Source organism: Ischnura elegans, chromosome 9, assembly GCF_921293095.1.
Source record: "Ischnura elegans chromosome 9, ioIscEleg1.1, whole genome shotgun sequence".
Taxonomy (NCBI): domain Eukaryota; kingdom Metazoa; phylum Arthropoda; class Insecta; order Odonata; family Coenagrionidae; genus Ischnura; species Ischnura elegans.
Window position 1 is genome coordinate 39,641,731 of NC_060254.1, and position 14,079 is coordinate 39,655,809.

General features: G+C 41.3%; 1 protein-coding gene and 1 non-coding gene across 2 annotated transcripts in view; one reads left to right on the forward strand and one right to left on the reverse strand.

Annotated features, from left to right (window-relative positions):
• LOC124165965 overlaps positions 1 to 14,079 on the reverse strand; it is a 44,663-nt gene that overhangs the window by 21,840 nt on the left and 8,744 nt on the right. The window lies entirely within an intron of this gene.
• Positions 9,139 to 9,212, forward strand: Trnan-guu. The gene has a single exon. It is a non-coding gene; the product is annotated as a tRNA-Asn (tRNA).

Here is a 14,079-nt window from a genome sequence, read left to right on the forward strand (position 1 = left end):
TCTGCTGCGTGTATGTGTTTACAGTCGCTATATTCACTTCACCCACCTCATCCGCTTGTATGAACGACCCTGCTAGTCCACTGCCCTCTCCGGCACCGTCTCCAGACGTCTATAAATACCTGCGCTCTCTCGCGGGAGGTTCTCGAACCTGGGGGAACGTCGGTGACACGATTTGCGAGGTTACGACACGGGTTTACCATCGAATAGAATCACAGATTTGGTTTCTCTGGGTCGTCGGGATGACCCCTACGACTGCGCTCCGATTCGCGAAGAGACTGAAGACTGGAGGTGAAGAAGACTACCTTCTACGAACTGTGACTCTATTCTACCACACGTTGCATGTGAGAATCCAATTGCATGCTCCATGCTGGTGATTGATCACCCCCTGCCAAACACACTAGAGGTGGCTCGCAGGGTATTACATAGATGTAAGGTTTCATGCCCTCAAAGGCTTTATCGCCACTCCATTTAGGCAGTCTGGTTTCTCGATATCTTGGGATAATGGCTAAAACAATGTGTGGTAAAGCTCTTATCTTGCAATACAACCAGTGGTGCAGCGAAGGGGGAGGTTTGTGGGATAAACCCCCTCCCCAAAACTCAGAGGAATTTCAAACTTTAATCCATTTTAATTAATTGGATAAATATTACTTATAGAATAGTGTAAGGATTAATAAAATATCCCTCAGAAAGCCGTAAAACTCACCGTTTTGACCCAATTATCTTAAAAAATGTCTGGGGGAGGGAACCCGCACCTCCCGTATTCCATACTCCTAGTATTAGTTGCTCCTAATACCCCCCCCCCCCCCTAAGCCTTTATTCCTCGCTGCGCACCTGAGTGCAATGACAAAATGGAAAACTGCTTTTAAAAACACGAAAATCATGTATTTTTTCTGAAATGGAGCAGTAAGTAAATAAGGTTTCTCGACCGTCGAGATCTTGGGATAGTGGCTAAAACTATTCGACGTAATGCTCATGTAACGACACGTGGGAAATTGTATTACAAAATACAAAATTCGTCAATTTTTTCCTGAAATGGAGCGATAAGTTACTAATGGTCGTTGGTAGTACTCCCTTTAAGCTTTGAATACCCTTAAATACAGCATATGTGGAGCTATCGATGAATGACGAAGATAGAGTGGATCGACCGAGTAAGTAATGAGGAAGTGCTAAGAAGAGTGGGAGTAAAGAGAAGTCTTCTGAAAACCCTAAGGAGAAGACGAGACTACTTAGTTGGCCACATTATGAGTCATGGTGGCCTGATTGAAACAATCCTAAGACAGTTGGAAGGGAAGCAGGTCAAGGGAAGGCCCCGCGAATGTGTTGCATAGGACAGATTATAATGGATGTAAACGAGAAGAAATACCTCACAATGAAAAGGCTAGCGAATATGAGAGTAGAATGGAGAGCTGCGTTAAACCAATCTCAGTATTGATGGCTACTGGTGATGACCAATATAAAATGAATCGTTGACGAGTTTACTCAGCGGTTTTTTTCTGTGCTTCAAAATGAAAAATTCATTATTCCATGCTATCACGTGTAGGTGTGGAATATTACAGATATTTTAATTTCGATATATTTTTGTTTTTTTCCGGCGAACAATTGCAGTAAAGTTTTCTTGAGTTTCACACCAGGTCAGGTCCTCCATATCTCCTTCCGACGTTTCGATGAACAACTCGCCCATCGTTATGAGGGATCCAGGAATCCAATTCATTGGATTCTTGGATCCCTGATGAATTGGATTCCTGGATCCAATGAATTGAATTCCTGGATCCCTGATAACGATGGGCGAGTTGTTCATAGAAACGTCGGAAGGAGATATGGAGGACCTGACTCGGGAAAACTCGCGAAACCCGAGAAAACTTTGCTGCACATTTTAATTTCGAACTAGATTGTAGTCCTTATACTGTAGGGTGGCGCAAAGGCCCGCCCTTTCCTCGCCCCGTCGCTCGAAACTCACGGACCCACCTAGGTGGCTGGCGGGCCCGTGCGCCACCGTACGGTATACAGACTTATACAGGGAATGGAGAAGAACAAACCGACTTAAATAGCATTTGTCGATTTAGAGAAGGTATTTGATAACGTGGATTGAAATTCAATGCTCAGAATTCTGCAAGAAAATACAGTGCTCTAAAATGATCGTAGAATTGTGCTCATGTATATAAACCAAGTAACTGTGACAAAATGCTATATGAATATTGTTTCGCGGCTGAGCTTTATGAGTAAGAATAGGAAAAGGAGTGAGAAAAGGGAGTGCACCATCCCCCGTAATTTTTCATGTTAACTTCGAGAAAGCTATCAATGAAATGAAATCAACGAGAAGGCTTGTGGGTCACTATACACGGAGAAATAGTTATTTCCTGCGATTTTCTGACGTTTTAGCAGTCACAGCCGAGACAGAATAATTAGAAGAAGACTTTGACAAAGATGGAAAGGACAAAAACCAGATATCAGCTGAAAATCAACAAAAAGAAGAAAAAATATATTTGTATGCAGCAAAAGAGAGAAGGCCAGTAGAAGCATTCAACTAGTTTCTGTTTATCAAAACAACTCATCACGAATCGAGCTGCCCTGCGCTGCTGTCTGCCCGGGTAGACGTAGATGTTTTCTTCCCTGAACACAGATGTTTTGTGCATGCACCCCTTATCATTGAGTGCTCTCCGTGGCTTTAAACTCGTTTCTTGGAACTACGTAATCGGTCGGAGATGCTCCTGTTTCGTATTCTCTCCGTCATCCATTCTTCTCTTGATCTCCCGTGGCTTGCGTCTAAGGAGAAGAGTCCGTTCATTGCACTCTCTTCGTTTCCCCCCGCTTCTCCTCCCCTGCGTCTGTACCTCACCTGCATCTCTCCCACCTTCTCGTTCGCCTTCCCGCAAGGGAGCCGTCGAAACGCAGTCAAAACGCCTCGGAAAAACATTTCGGTCGGAAGAAAACGAGGCTGCGGAGACATTTGTGGAAGTTTCAGGTACAATTCTTTGTGGCAGTGCTTCTCGGAAATGAGGAAACGAGAGAAAAATTGTGGAAACCTCGTGGCGATCATTAATGACGAAGCAACAGATGTTGCAGGATTTCATTGTGCACAATAAGCATGGTATAGTACTAGCCAAGATGGCCTAAATGACAAGCAGGCCGCTACTCGGCTCCAAGGGCTGAAGACCGTTCTGTTTTGTCCCTGAATTTTCCTGTTATTGCTAACAGCATGTTTATCATGTTCTAGCTTCGTAGACAAATTTCCTGCATAAAAGGATCTAAATTAATGCAATAGCTAGCGAAATATAGTAATGCAAAGTCAGGTTCTCCTAAATTCACGCGGATTTTAGTTTTAATTTTCGAGACAAATTTTTAAGTATCTACATCTTCAACTCACGGTAACACAACAGAATTTTCTTAGCAATAGCGATATTATATCCGGAAAAAGTGGCGAGATTAGATTGACCCCGGTGAAGAAGTCACCTACCGCGAAATTACTATTAGAGGGTTATCGAAGGTTTATATCCAGCGTTCTAACTGTGGTTAAACCACGAGGTTATTTTTCTCAGTTCCTTTTTTTAATCTTTTTTCTATTCATATGGAAGATATGTTTGATATTTTAGAACAATAAGTGCGGTATAGTACAAGCCTAGATGTCCTAAATGACAAGCAGGCCGCTACTCGGCTCCAAGGGAAGAAGACGGTTCAGTTTTGTTCTAAATTTTCCTATCATTTCTAGCAGCATGTTTTGCATGTACTAGCTTCGTAGACGAATTTCCTTCGTAAGTAAGATATAGATTAATCTAATAGCTAACGAGATATAGTGTATTATGTAGCGTACTTGGTGCATGATCTTGTAATTAAATTTTAGTCCTCTGGTGTATGTTCGTGATGATTCACCCCCTGCCAAATACCTCTGTATGTGGCTTGGAGAGTAATATGCGGATGAAGATGAATAGTATATGTAACATATGTAGCGTAAATATTGCATAGTAACATGTTTTTGTAAGTAAATTTTAATCCTCTGCTGCATGTTGGTGATAGTTCACGCCCTGCCAACAACTTCTGTAGGTGGCTTGCAGGGTAATATGTAGGGATGGACGGATCCAGGATTTTTCTCGGATCCGGATTCTGATCGGACCCTTGATTTTTGGAGCCGGATCTTTCGGATCGGATATTTTCAGATCCAAATGCATTTTCAAATTCCTGACGCTGAGATTCCCCCGATTATTGTTCAATCCCTTGGGAAGAGTCACACTATATGCCTGTCGTATTTTGCCTTTTTTATTTTCCACGGCTGAAATTCTCCTACGTAACCTCTGCGAGAGCTTTCAAATAAAACAGATGATGAGTAGGATAAGAATCGTATGCGACGGCGCATTCGTAGACAGAATCGGAACTCTTTCCACCCTTATGTTGCATTCACTGAAAGTATTATTTAAAATTTCGGATCTAGATCCGATGTCTTCCCGGACTTTGGACCCGATGTATCCGATGGAAGGCAATATCCGCGGATATTTGAATCCGATGTATACGATCCGACCATCCCTAGTAATATGCAGATGTAACGAACGACCCACCTTTAATATCCTTTGACAGAAGAATTTTCATAATATTTAATAATTTTCTTATCAACAAGACGTATGATAATAAGCCGTTTAGGTTTTCACGATGCATTTATCCGTGCAAGTACGTTTGCGGAAGTTTCAAGAACAATTCTTTGTGGCTGATGTTCAAGAGATATGGAGATATATACTTATTGCTTGCAGGCCACCCGGCGCTGCTCGGGAAGGATAATACCCAGTGAAGTGGGAAACCTGGAACTTGGGTTTCAAGATCATATTGAATGTTTATATTTTCTCTTTGAGCATGGCGACAGTTGTGCCTAACCGGCAGGATACCCAAACGCAGAAGTTGCCTGCAGGGATGGTAAGTGAAACGAAACGAAAATGCTTCGTTTCGACTCGGAGAGAAACGAAAAAACGAGGCCTAGATTTAGTTTCGTTTCCGCACGAAATTAAAATCACCAAGGAGTTTAGTTTCGAAACGGGACGAAACTTTACTCCCAGGAACAAAACAAAATTAATCGCTGCTCATAGTTAAGTTTCGATCCCAGAAGTTGAGTGGAGGGGGATAAGAGGAAATAGTTTCGACACATTACGTTCGACATACGCGTAAAGAGGTTAAAACATCGAGCTTAAAAATCTAGTGGCCTGTTTTCGTTGGTCGTTCTCCAGTTAGTGGGAAAAATATGAGTGCCCCATGCATGGCGGTGGGCCGAACCTCTTCTTCATTCAAACATACTTCCCACATGCAACAACACACGGTCCACAATACGTGACGCATTCTAATAAATTATACAACGACATTCATTCAAAGGAAAAACTTGCCAACTACCCGTTAAGGATTTCTGCCAATAAATCTATAACACGCAAAAAATGGTGTTAGAAATAATAAGAAAATTTAGAAACATGCATGAAGGTATACAAAAGTTAACTGGCGACAATACAAGTCATATAATCTATTTGTGAGTTCTAATGCTGCCGTTATAGTCTCTTATTGATCGTGGAAAAGAAGGCGTCCTTAACCCGTCTGTTCTAAAGTCTATATCTCTTATTTTAGTCAATAAACCACTCACCAACACGCTGCAGGATCCCCTCATGCACAACACGCGGTCACAAAAATGTTATGCGTCAGCAAAATGACATATATTAACAAAATGGCAAATTATGCGTCCAAATTCATGCAAAAGCAAAACTAGCCCTTGATTAATAATGCCTATAGTAAATCCATGCAAGGTTAGAACAATGGAGAAAGATATACATGCAATGAGTCGTCTTAGCGATTGACGTCATTAATTCTATTAATCTAGACACTGTTGCTATAGCTACCTGGTGTAACGAGAAAAGAACGAAATTTTGTACATTTATTTTTTTTGCAGTGTATTTCCCTTATTTTCTTCTCGTGTTCGCGATACTATCTACGATAGTCGGTCGGTAAACGAAGGATATGTTTCACGTCGTCTGAGAAAAAATCTTCTTAGAATTACCTGCATTAAATTATACGTACACTCTATGTTATCAATCTAATCTACGTGTAATGTAATCAATCTAATGTACGTACACGAGACTTAATTTATTAGAATTATGCACAATCAAATCCTGCATCATCTGTTGCTTCGCCATTAATGATCCCCACGAGGTTTCCACAGTTTTTCTCTCGTTTCCTCATTTCCGAGAGGCACTGACTAATGCTCGAAATTTCTCGGGTTTAGGGAAAAAATAATGTGAGAGGGATTGCATGCAGACAAACGCCTCGGGAGAACGAATGTCAGGCCGACGGAAACAGCTGGGTCGAGTGTGTTTCATTATCTTTGTTCCCGTACCCCTTACTTTTTTCACGCCGCAACGAAGAAATTACTGGTGGCTTCGAACAACAATTGAAGCACTCCAGAGAAAATGCAAAGTCAGGTTCTCCAAATTTCACGCGGATGTAAGTTTTAATTTGCGAGACAAATTTTAGTATCTTCATCTTCAACTCACGTTAACACGACAGAATTTTCTTAGCGATAGCGATATTATATCTGGAATAAGCAGCGAGATTGGATTGACCCCGGTGAAGAAGTCACCTACCACGGAATTACTATAAGAGGATTATCGAGGTTTTATCTCCAGCGTAATAACTGTGGTAATACCACGAGATTATTTTTCCCAGTTCCTTTTTTCTATTTATATGGAAGATATCTTTGACATTTTAGAGCAATAAGCGTGGTATAGTACAAGCCTAGATGTCCTAAATGACAAATAAGGCCGCTACTCGGCCCCAAGGGAAGAAGACGGTTCTGTTTTGTTCCTAAATTTTCCTATCATTTCTAGCAGCATGTTTTGCATGTTCTAGCTTCGTAGACAAATTTCATTCGTGAGTAGGTTATAGATTAATCCAATAGCTAGCGAGATATAGTGTATTATGTAGCGTACGTGGTGCATGATCTTGTAAGTAAATTGTAGTCCTCTGGTGTATGTTCGTGATGAGTCACCCCTGCCAAATACCCCTGTAGGTGGCTTGCAGGGTAATATGTGGATGAAGATGAATAGTATATAGAACTTCAGCTTATTAAAACAACTTGTCTGTTTCCACACTATTTTATTTTCACCGACCATGTTTTCGGCAACTTGTGCCATTGTCAAGTTGCCGAAACCATGGTCGGTGAAAATAAAATAGTGTGGAAACAGACAAGTTGTTCTAATAAGCTGAATATCAAAGATTTCCACCACATCACGCCGGACACTGTATCTTTTCTCCTTTAGTATATAGAACATATGTAGCGTAAATATTGCATAGTAACATGTTTTTGTAAGTAAATTTTAATCCTCTGCTGCATGTTGGTGATAGTTCACGCCCTGCCAAACACTTCTGTAGGTGGGTTGCAGGGTAATATGTAGAGGTAACAATCGACCCACCTTTAAGATTCTTTGACAGAAGAATTTTCCGAATATTTTATCATTTCTTCATCTACAAGACGTATGATAATAAGCCATTCGTGTTTTCACGATATATTTATCCGTGTAGGTACGTGGATCGACAAATACACGAAATAATAACAGGCGCTATTTCCTCGACAAGCATTCGTGCATCAGCGAATTTATGAGTGTTTATACGATGGAGTTTTGATGGTGAATGTGTTCATGGATCTACCCGAGCGGGTAAATGCATGGCGTAAACATCCCTTGAGGTGTGAGAAACTCACATTTCCGGAAAATATGTTCTCTGAACCTAAAATCGAACCATGGACTTATTGCTAGGAACGTTTGGACATTCTAATGCCCCTAGTTCGATTCCTGGTTTCGGGGATTTGTTTCCCATAAAGGTAATGTAATTTTCACCGCAGTTCACGCGGTATGTTCAAAATTTATCTCAAGGCCTTGGAATGGGAATGAAATTGTAGGGGATTGCGTTAATAGGTTTACCTAGTTAAGAACTTTCGCCATTATTTGACATTTTCAGAGTATATTCACCCTCGTTAATGTTTTTTTTCGTTTCTTGAATATGGAACCAATACCACGGCATTTTCAAGATGGTGAAATATTTATATTTGAAATACAGGCGGTAAGGGTCGATTCCACACGATCATAATGAAACCTTTACCGTTATGAAACATTAAGTTTCGTCATAAATATGTCACAGTAAAAGATTAACTAGCCGGTCGAGCGGGTATGAATAGTTCTTTTATCCCTGAAGCGGATGGCGGTCCACGATCTGCAAATATCAGCTTAAGTTACAACTTTTAGACCCGATGGGAAACCCGAGAACTGTTTTTCAGAGCGTTCGTCGGATAAAACTTAGGTCTCACGAAAACAGTGCATTGGTTTTAGTAACTTCAATCATTGTAAATTTTATCCTCACTCTTAGCCGATATTTATTTATATGATAGTTTATGTTACTTATTTGTTATCAAAGAGTTTTTCCTCAATTTCCCCACATTAAACAACTTTATGGTTTTATTATTTCAACCAGGGGCGGATCCATGATTTCTTTCTGGGGGGGCACAAGCGAGGCCGCATCCAAGATTTTGTCCTTGGAGGGGGGGGGGGGGGGGGGGGGGAGGGGCCACAAGGATACCTCGTAACACAAAACGAACGCAAGGATAATGGGACCGTATTAAAAATCTTACATATTTTTTAAGGGTCTGGGGGGCACGTGCTCCCTTGCCCCCCTAGATCCGCCTATGATTTCAACTACTTATTGTTATTAATGAACTCGTTCTTATAGATACCAAGTTATACAGTTACCTTATCATTATTTTTGTTATTATCGTTACAATTGTTGTCATTTATCACGGCTATAATAATATGTAAACATTTAGTGCAATCATCAATGCTCTTTATCACCCTGAGAATAGGTGTCAACCGTTGTTAAATAAATAAATAGTGTCAAAGAGGTGATGTCATGTGATACCCCATAGGATCGATTACAATTTCCAGAATATTGAGCAAACCCTCTTCGACCCCGATAAAATTTATTTTCACTTCCATTTCCTAATCGCGCGAGTTCGCAAGGACATAACGATACATACGGGGCTGGGTAAGCCCAAGCGTTTAGAAACTCATCCACAAGCCTCGCTACGGGCAGCTCAATGGTTGTGACTAGTATCGAGCGGCTCACCGGCATGAAGCCTCCGTGGCGCAATCGGCTAGCGCGTTCGGCTGTTAACCGAAAGGTTGGTGGTTCGAGCCCACCCGGGGGCGATATTTTTTCTCGACTTTATGTTGTTATCCGGATAATTGTTAGTAATAATCATCACACCTCATGCCTTTCTACCTCAGATTATGATGTAATTTGGGATTTTTTTCCTTTTTTCTCACACACACCAAATGCTTGCAATATTAATTAAGTAGTGTGAAATCGTGGACATCGTTTCGCTGTGGTTCCTTTGTTTCTAAAATTTAGAAGCCTGTATTAGAAAAATGAAATAAATTCAGAATAATAAATAAACATATCTCATTAATCCTTAGCCCAAAAATCGGAATGTTCCAGACTTCACAAAAACAGCCTTTTCTCTGCCACTTGTCTTCTACCCTTTTCAAAATCATTTCTGCATGAAATTAAAATGTTAAAACTTTAGCCCTCGTAGTTGGTGTGAAGGTTCCTCGGTGCGCTGGTAATGTAGGCTGCATTTCCCGGGTTTCACCGTGCCGTGGTTTTGTTGGAGACAACAGTTTCTCCTTCATTCCAGCAGGCGTCTTCAGGTCGAAGTGCTTATGGAAAAGGCGAATGAAACCAACCAAGAAAATTATAACAGCTCTTTATTATCTTATGAGATTGTTTCCTTGAAAAAAGTTTTACTTTATTTACATATCTTTATTTATTTATTTTATTTGTTTATCACGTCCCGCGTAAACAGCACATAACGGCCTTTTACAACGAGGGTTTCCAATATTAACAAAGAGCGACACAAACATCCATGCCCTGGATAGGGATCACCTACCCTGGCGAGATTCGAACCCACGACCTACGGTTTGGCAGGCGAGGACTTTACCCCACCGCCACCGAGGCGGGCAATCTTATACTAATACATATAATTTTTCGTGGGTTTAAAGAAAATTTGTTGAATACTTTCGTTTCAATTCAGTACTGATTTAAGACTTTTGTGTTTCTGCCTTTAAGGGGGGGGGGAGTTGCCCCCCCCCCTGCTTCTCGCTGGGTACGCCCATGTCCGCATGCACGCTGTCGTTGTATCAAAGCGTATTCTAGACTAGGCACGGGTGGAGCCAGGTCGCTAATTATTTCCTCACTGTGACGTAGCACATTCGGTTCAGAACAAGCCGGTGCTTGCGGGAATCGCTCATTTGTCTTCCGTATTCGCCTTCCTACGCTCTGGCGCGGTGCATGACTCCGAACGAGAGCCGTGAACCACGTGGCCGTCCTACTGCGAACAAGCGCCTCTAAATAAATCGGCTTCCCTCACTGAGTTTCAACCTAGAAGCGGGATAAACTTAGTTTTCTCGAAAAATTAACGCCCTCCTGTACAGGGTGTTTCATGAGGAATCTCCAATACTTCAGCAGGTGGCAACGGTGGCAATTTTACGCATTCTTTGTCCCATAAACATGGGGTCGCAACTCGATAGTTACTGAGCTATGGCAACGAAAACAGTTTTTTGGATGCACTTTGCAGTTACCATGAGAACTGTTTTTCTTTGGTATCCAGCCTTTTTGACATGCTATTCAATACTTTGATTATTTACGGCATTTAATAATTTAGGTTGAACGAAAATGTGCGATTTTAATTGCCAGAATTGTTTAATCTCAAAATGTGTGAGTTGGTGCAATCTTATTGTTGGTACTCGCTCAATGCCCTCATTTAATTTAGCTCAAATATTACGACATTTATTTACTTACGTAATACACGCCATGTTTTCACAAATTTTTAATTTGTAGGATGTACGACTCTGGTCAATTGAATTAACTACCAGTCTGTCGACCACTTCCGGTTTGGCGAGACACTACACTAAGATTGGTCGTGCTCAAGACGCGCTCTGATTGGGTAGACGTTAACAGTAATCCATTAAGCTCATCTTGACCATCTTTCCTTACAGGTTGTGTCCATTATGGAACAGCATTTCGTTTCCCTTACTGTTTACATCTTACGGCTCATATCCCATTGTACACTGGGGAGATATGCTCGGCAGTGTTCGGAATTTTTTTGATCGACTCACATTCTGAACTGTTGATTGCGATTGGTTACAATATAGATCGGAATTTGTTGTGCTTGATAATTTCACTCCGACGGCTCATATTATCAAAGGAATTAGCATTTTCAAGCGCAACAAAAACGAATTCCAATCGTGTTGCAAACTAATCGGAATCAACAGTTCAGAATGAAAACCGTTCGGAATAGTTCCGAACAGTTTGGTTGAAAAACAGTTCGGAATGGAACCGATCGGAATGATTTCGATTAATGCCAAGAACATCTCCCCTACACAAGACTGAATTCGGTGATGATATTGTGTCATTGAGAGGTTTACAGCAGGGGACTTCAACCTTTTTTAATTCAAGGGCCAAAAATAGCTTTCACGTCGTCCGGAGGGCCACAATGCTACATGTCACTTTACCACCACATCGATTAAATGTAAAACATGTAATTTCAAAGTGCAAATAACGTGGAAGCGAGGCTAGGACGTTGACAGCTGCGGAGAAGTCAAGAGTGGAAGCTTTCGAAATTGGTGTAAGTTACGGGGAAGTCTTCCTAAGAGTGGGAGAAACGAGAAGCCTCCTAAAAACGTTAAGCAAAAGACAGGACAACTTAGTTGGCCATATTTTGAGGCATGATGGCCTGATGATGACAATAATTCGGGGTATCCAACTAGAGACTGTTGAATCCGTGAAATATCTCAGAGTTAGACTCAATAATGATCTATCGTGGAATAAACATATTCGAAAAAGAACCGGTCAAGCTAATCGTAAAATGGGTTTTGTTAAAAGAATATTAGGAAAGTGCGACGACAAAGTGAGAGAAAATAGCTACTTTTACCTCTTAGACAACATTTGGAATACGCTGCCAGTGTTTGGGACCCTCATGAAAAAGGCTTAATAACAGAGTTAGAACGCGTGCAAAGAAGAGCTGCCAGGTATGTGAAAGGTCGTTACGATAGTCTTGTTAGTGTAACTGACCTCTTAGATAAACTCGGATGGGAATCTCTGTCGGACTTGAGATTGAAAAATAGACTAAACATTTTAGATAAATTCAAGAGCAGTGTCTTTTCTGACGAAGTTAACTATATCTTACGGACGCCAACATACTACGGAAGATCAGATCATATAAATAAAATAAGAGAGATAGATTGTAGAACAGACAGATTCAGAATGTCATTTTTTCCTCGATCGATAAGAGATTATAACGGCAGCGATAGACTTCATAAATAGATTGCATGACTCGTGGTGTAGCCAACTAACCTATGTAAAACTTAATGCATGTTTCTTAATTTTATTATTATTTCTAACAGCATATAGTAGTATAATTTGTTAGTGTGCGTGAAGTTTTTTGTACTGTGTGGTGTGCATGTTGGAGTCCAATTGCATGCTGGTGATTGATCACCCCCTCCCAAACACCCTAGAGGTGGCTCGCAGGGTATTATGTAGATGTAGATATGTAGAAATCGATGAAGTACAGGTGGATTGGAAGAAGGGCGAGGGACGGCCTCGAATAAGTTACATAGGTCAGGTTATAATGTATGTGAAAGACAAGAAATACATCACAATGAATAGGCTAGTGGATAGGAGAGAGAAATGGAGAGCGTCAAACCAACCTTAGGATTGTTGAATAATGATGATGATGAATAATCTTTTTAGGTTAAAAAGTTCAATCAATTAATGCGATTTTTGACATTGGTTAGTTTTGACGAGTGTGTCGATGTATGTTTTATATTGCTGGGCGCGATGGAATATATTCTTTAGCCTCTAGGAGCCGCAAGAAATAGGGTAGTTCCCTTCATCAAAGAAAACGAAAGGCATTGATTTCGATTCGTTACCCACCATTAGTGTATTCATAATATACAGATTATTTGGTTTTAGAAATACCGGTTTAGACGAATGGCAATGGTCAATTGTTATCCTCATTAGAAAAAAGCCAGATTGGCGCCCATGCGATTCCACTCCACGTGACGTCACAGGGACGTAGTTTCTATACGAGTAGATAGGAGTTATACATCGTCTGAGATTACCAATGCATGCATGAGGCACAGATCTCAGGGAAACATGTCTTAATAATCACATATTTAAACTGCCTATGGTCGGAAAGTTTCCTTCGTTTGATAAGGTATTAATAATCCTTATTTAAGCCAAGCGCTATCTGCTAACAGGGTACTCTGCTACCTGCTTGAATCGTAGCGGTGCTAATTGCCTCGCGGCGAGGTCACCTCACGCGGAGGCAGCGGGAACCAGAATGACGTCACACGGGCTTTTCCCAGCATTTCATACTTAGCCGTCGCGTTTTCGCGCGCTTGAAACTTTCCACTTTTCATTTAATCGCGAAAAATAGATATCGTCATGATAATATCTAAAAGCGTGAAATGCTTATTCCAGGAGTAATAATCTTTCGTTTTAGGCAATTACATAAATCATAGGAAACCACCCAAGCCACCCTATTAGCCGGCGGACCGCATGCGGGTTGAAGACCCTTGGTCTACAGTTTGGATGAGTCGCCCTCGTCGTAATCGGAGCAAAGCAAAGACGCCCTTCGGCCAAATTCTCTCACGGGTTCACCGAACTGACCGCTAAACCTCCCATCTTCCTTCTCTCGCGGTTTCCCGTTACGCGTCGAAAAAGGAAGAAGAGCCCGATGGACCTTCCCCTCGTAATTTTAGGTTCAGCATCCTTTCCCTCCATCCGGCCTCCCCGCCAATAACTGTATCGGAACATGGTGTGAACATCTTATCTACATGATAGTGTGACGGACGAAATACGGGAGTGGGGTGAATGATATGGTTTTTTGCCCATCCCTCTAAATCTGTCAGGGTCGTACGTATTCTCACTGGTAACGGAGTTTTCGTGAATTTAATACCGTACTTAAAACATAGAGGCCCTTGATTTGACAATGTAAAACGCTACAGAACCGTC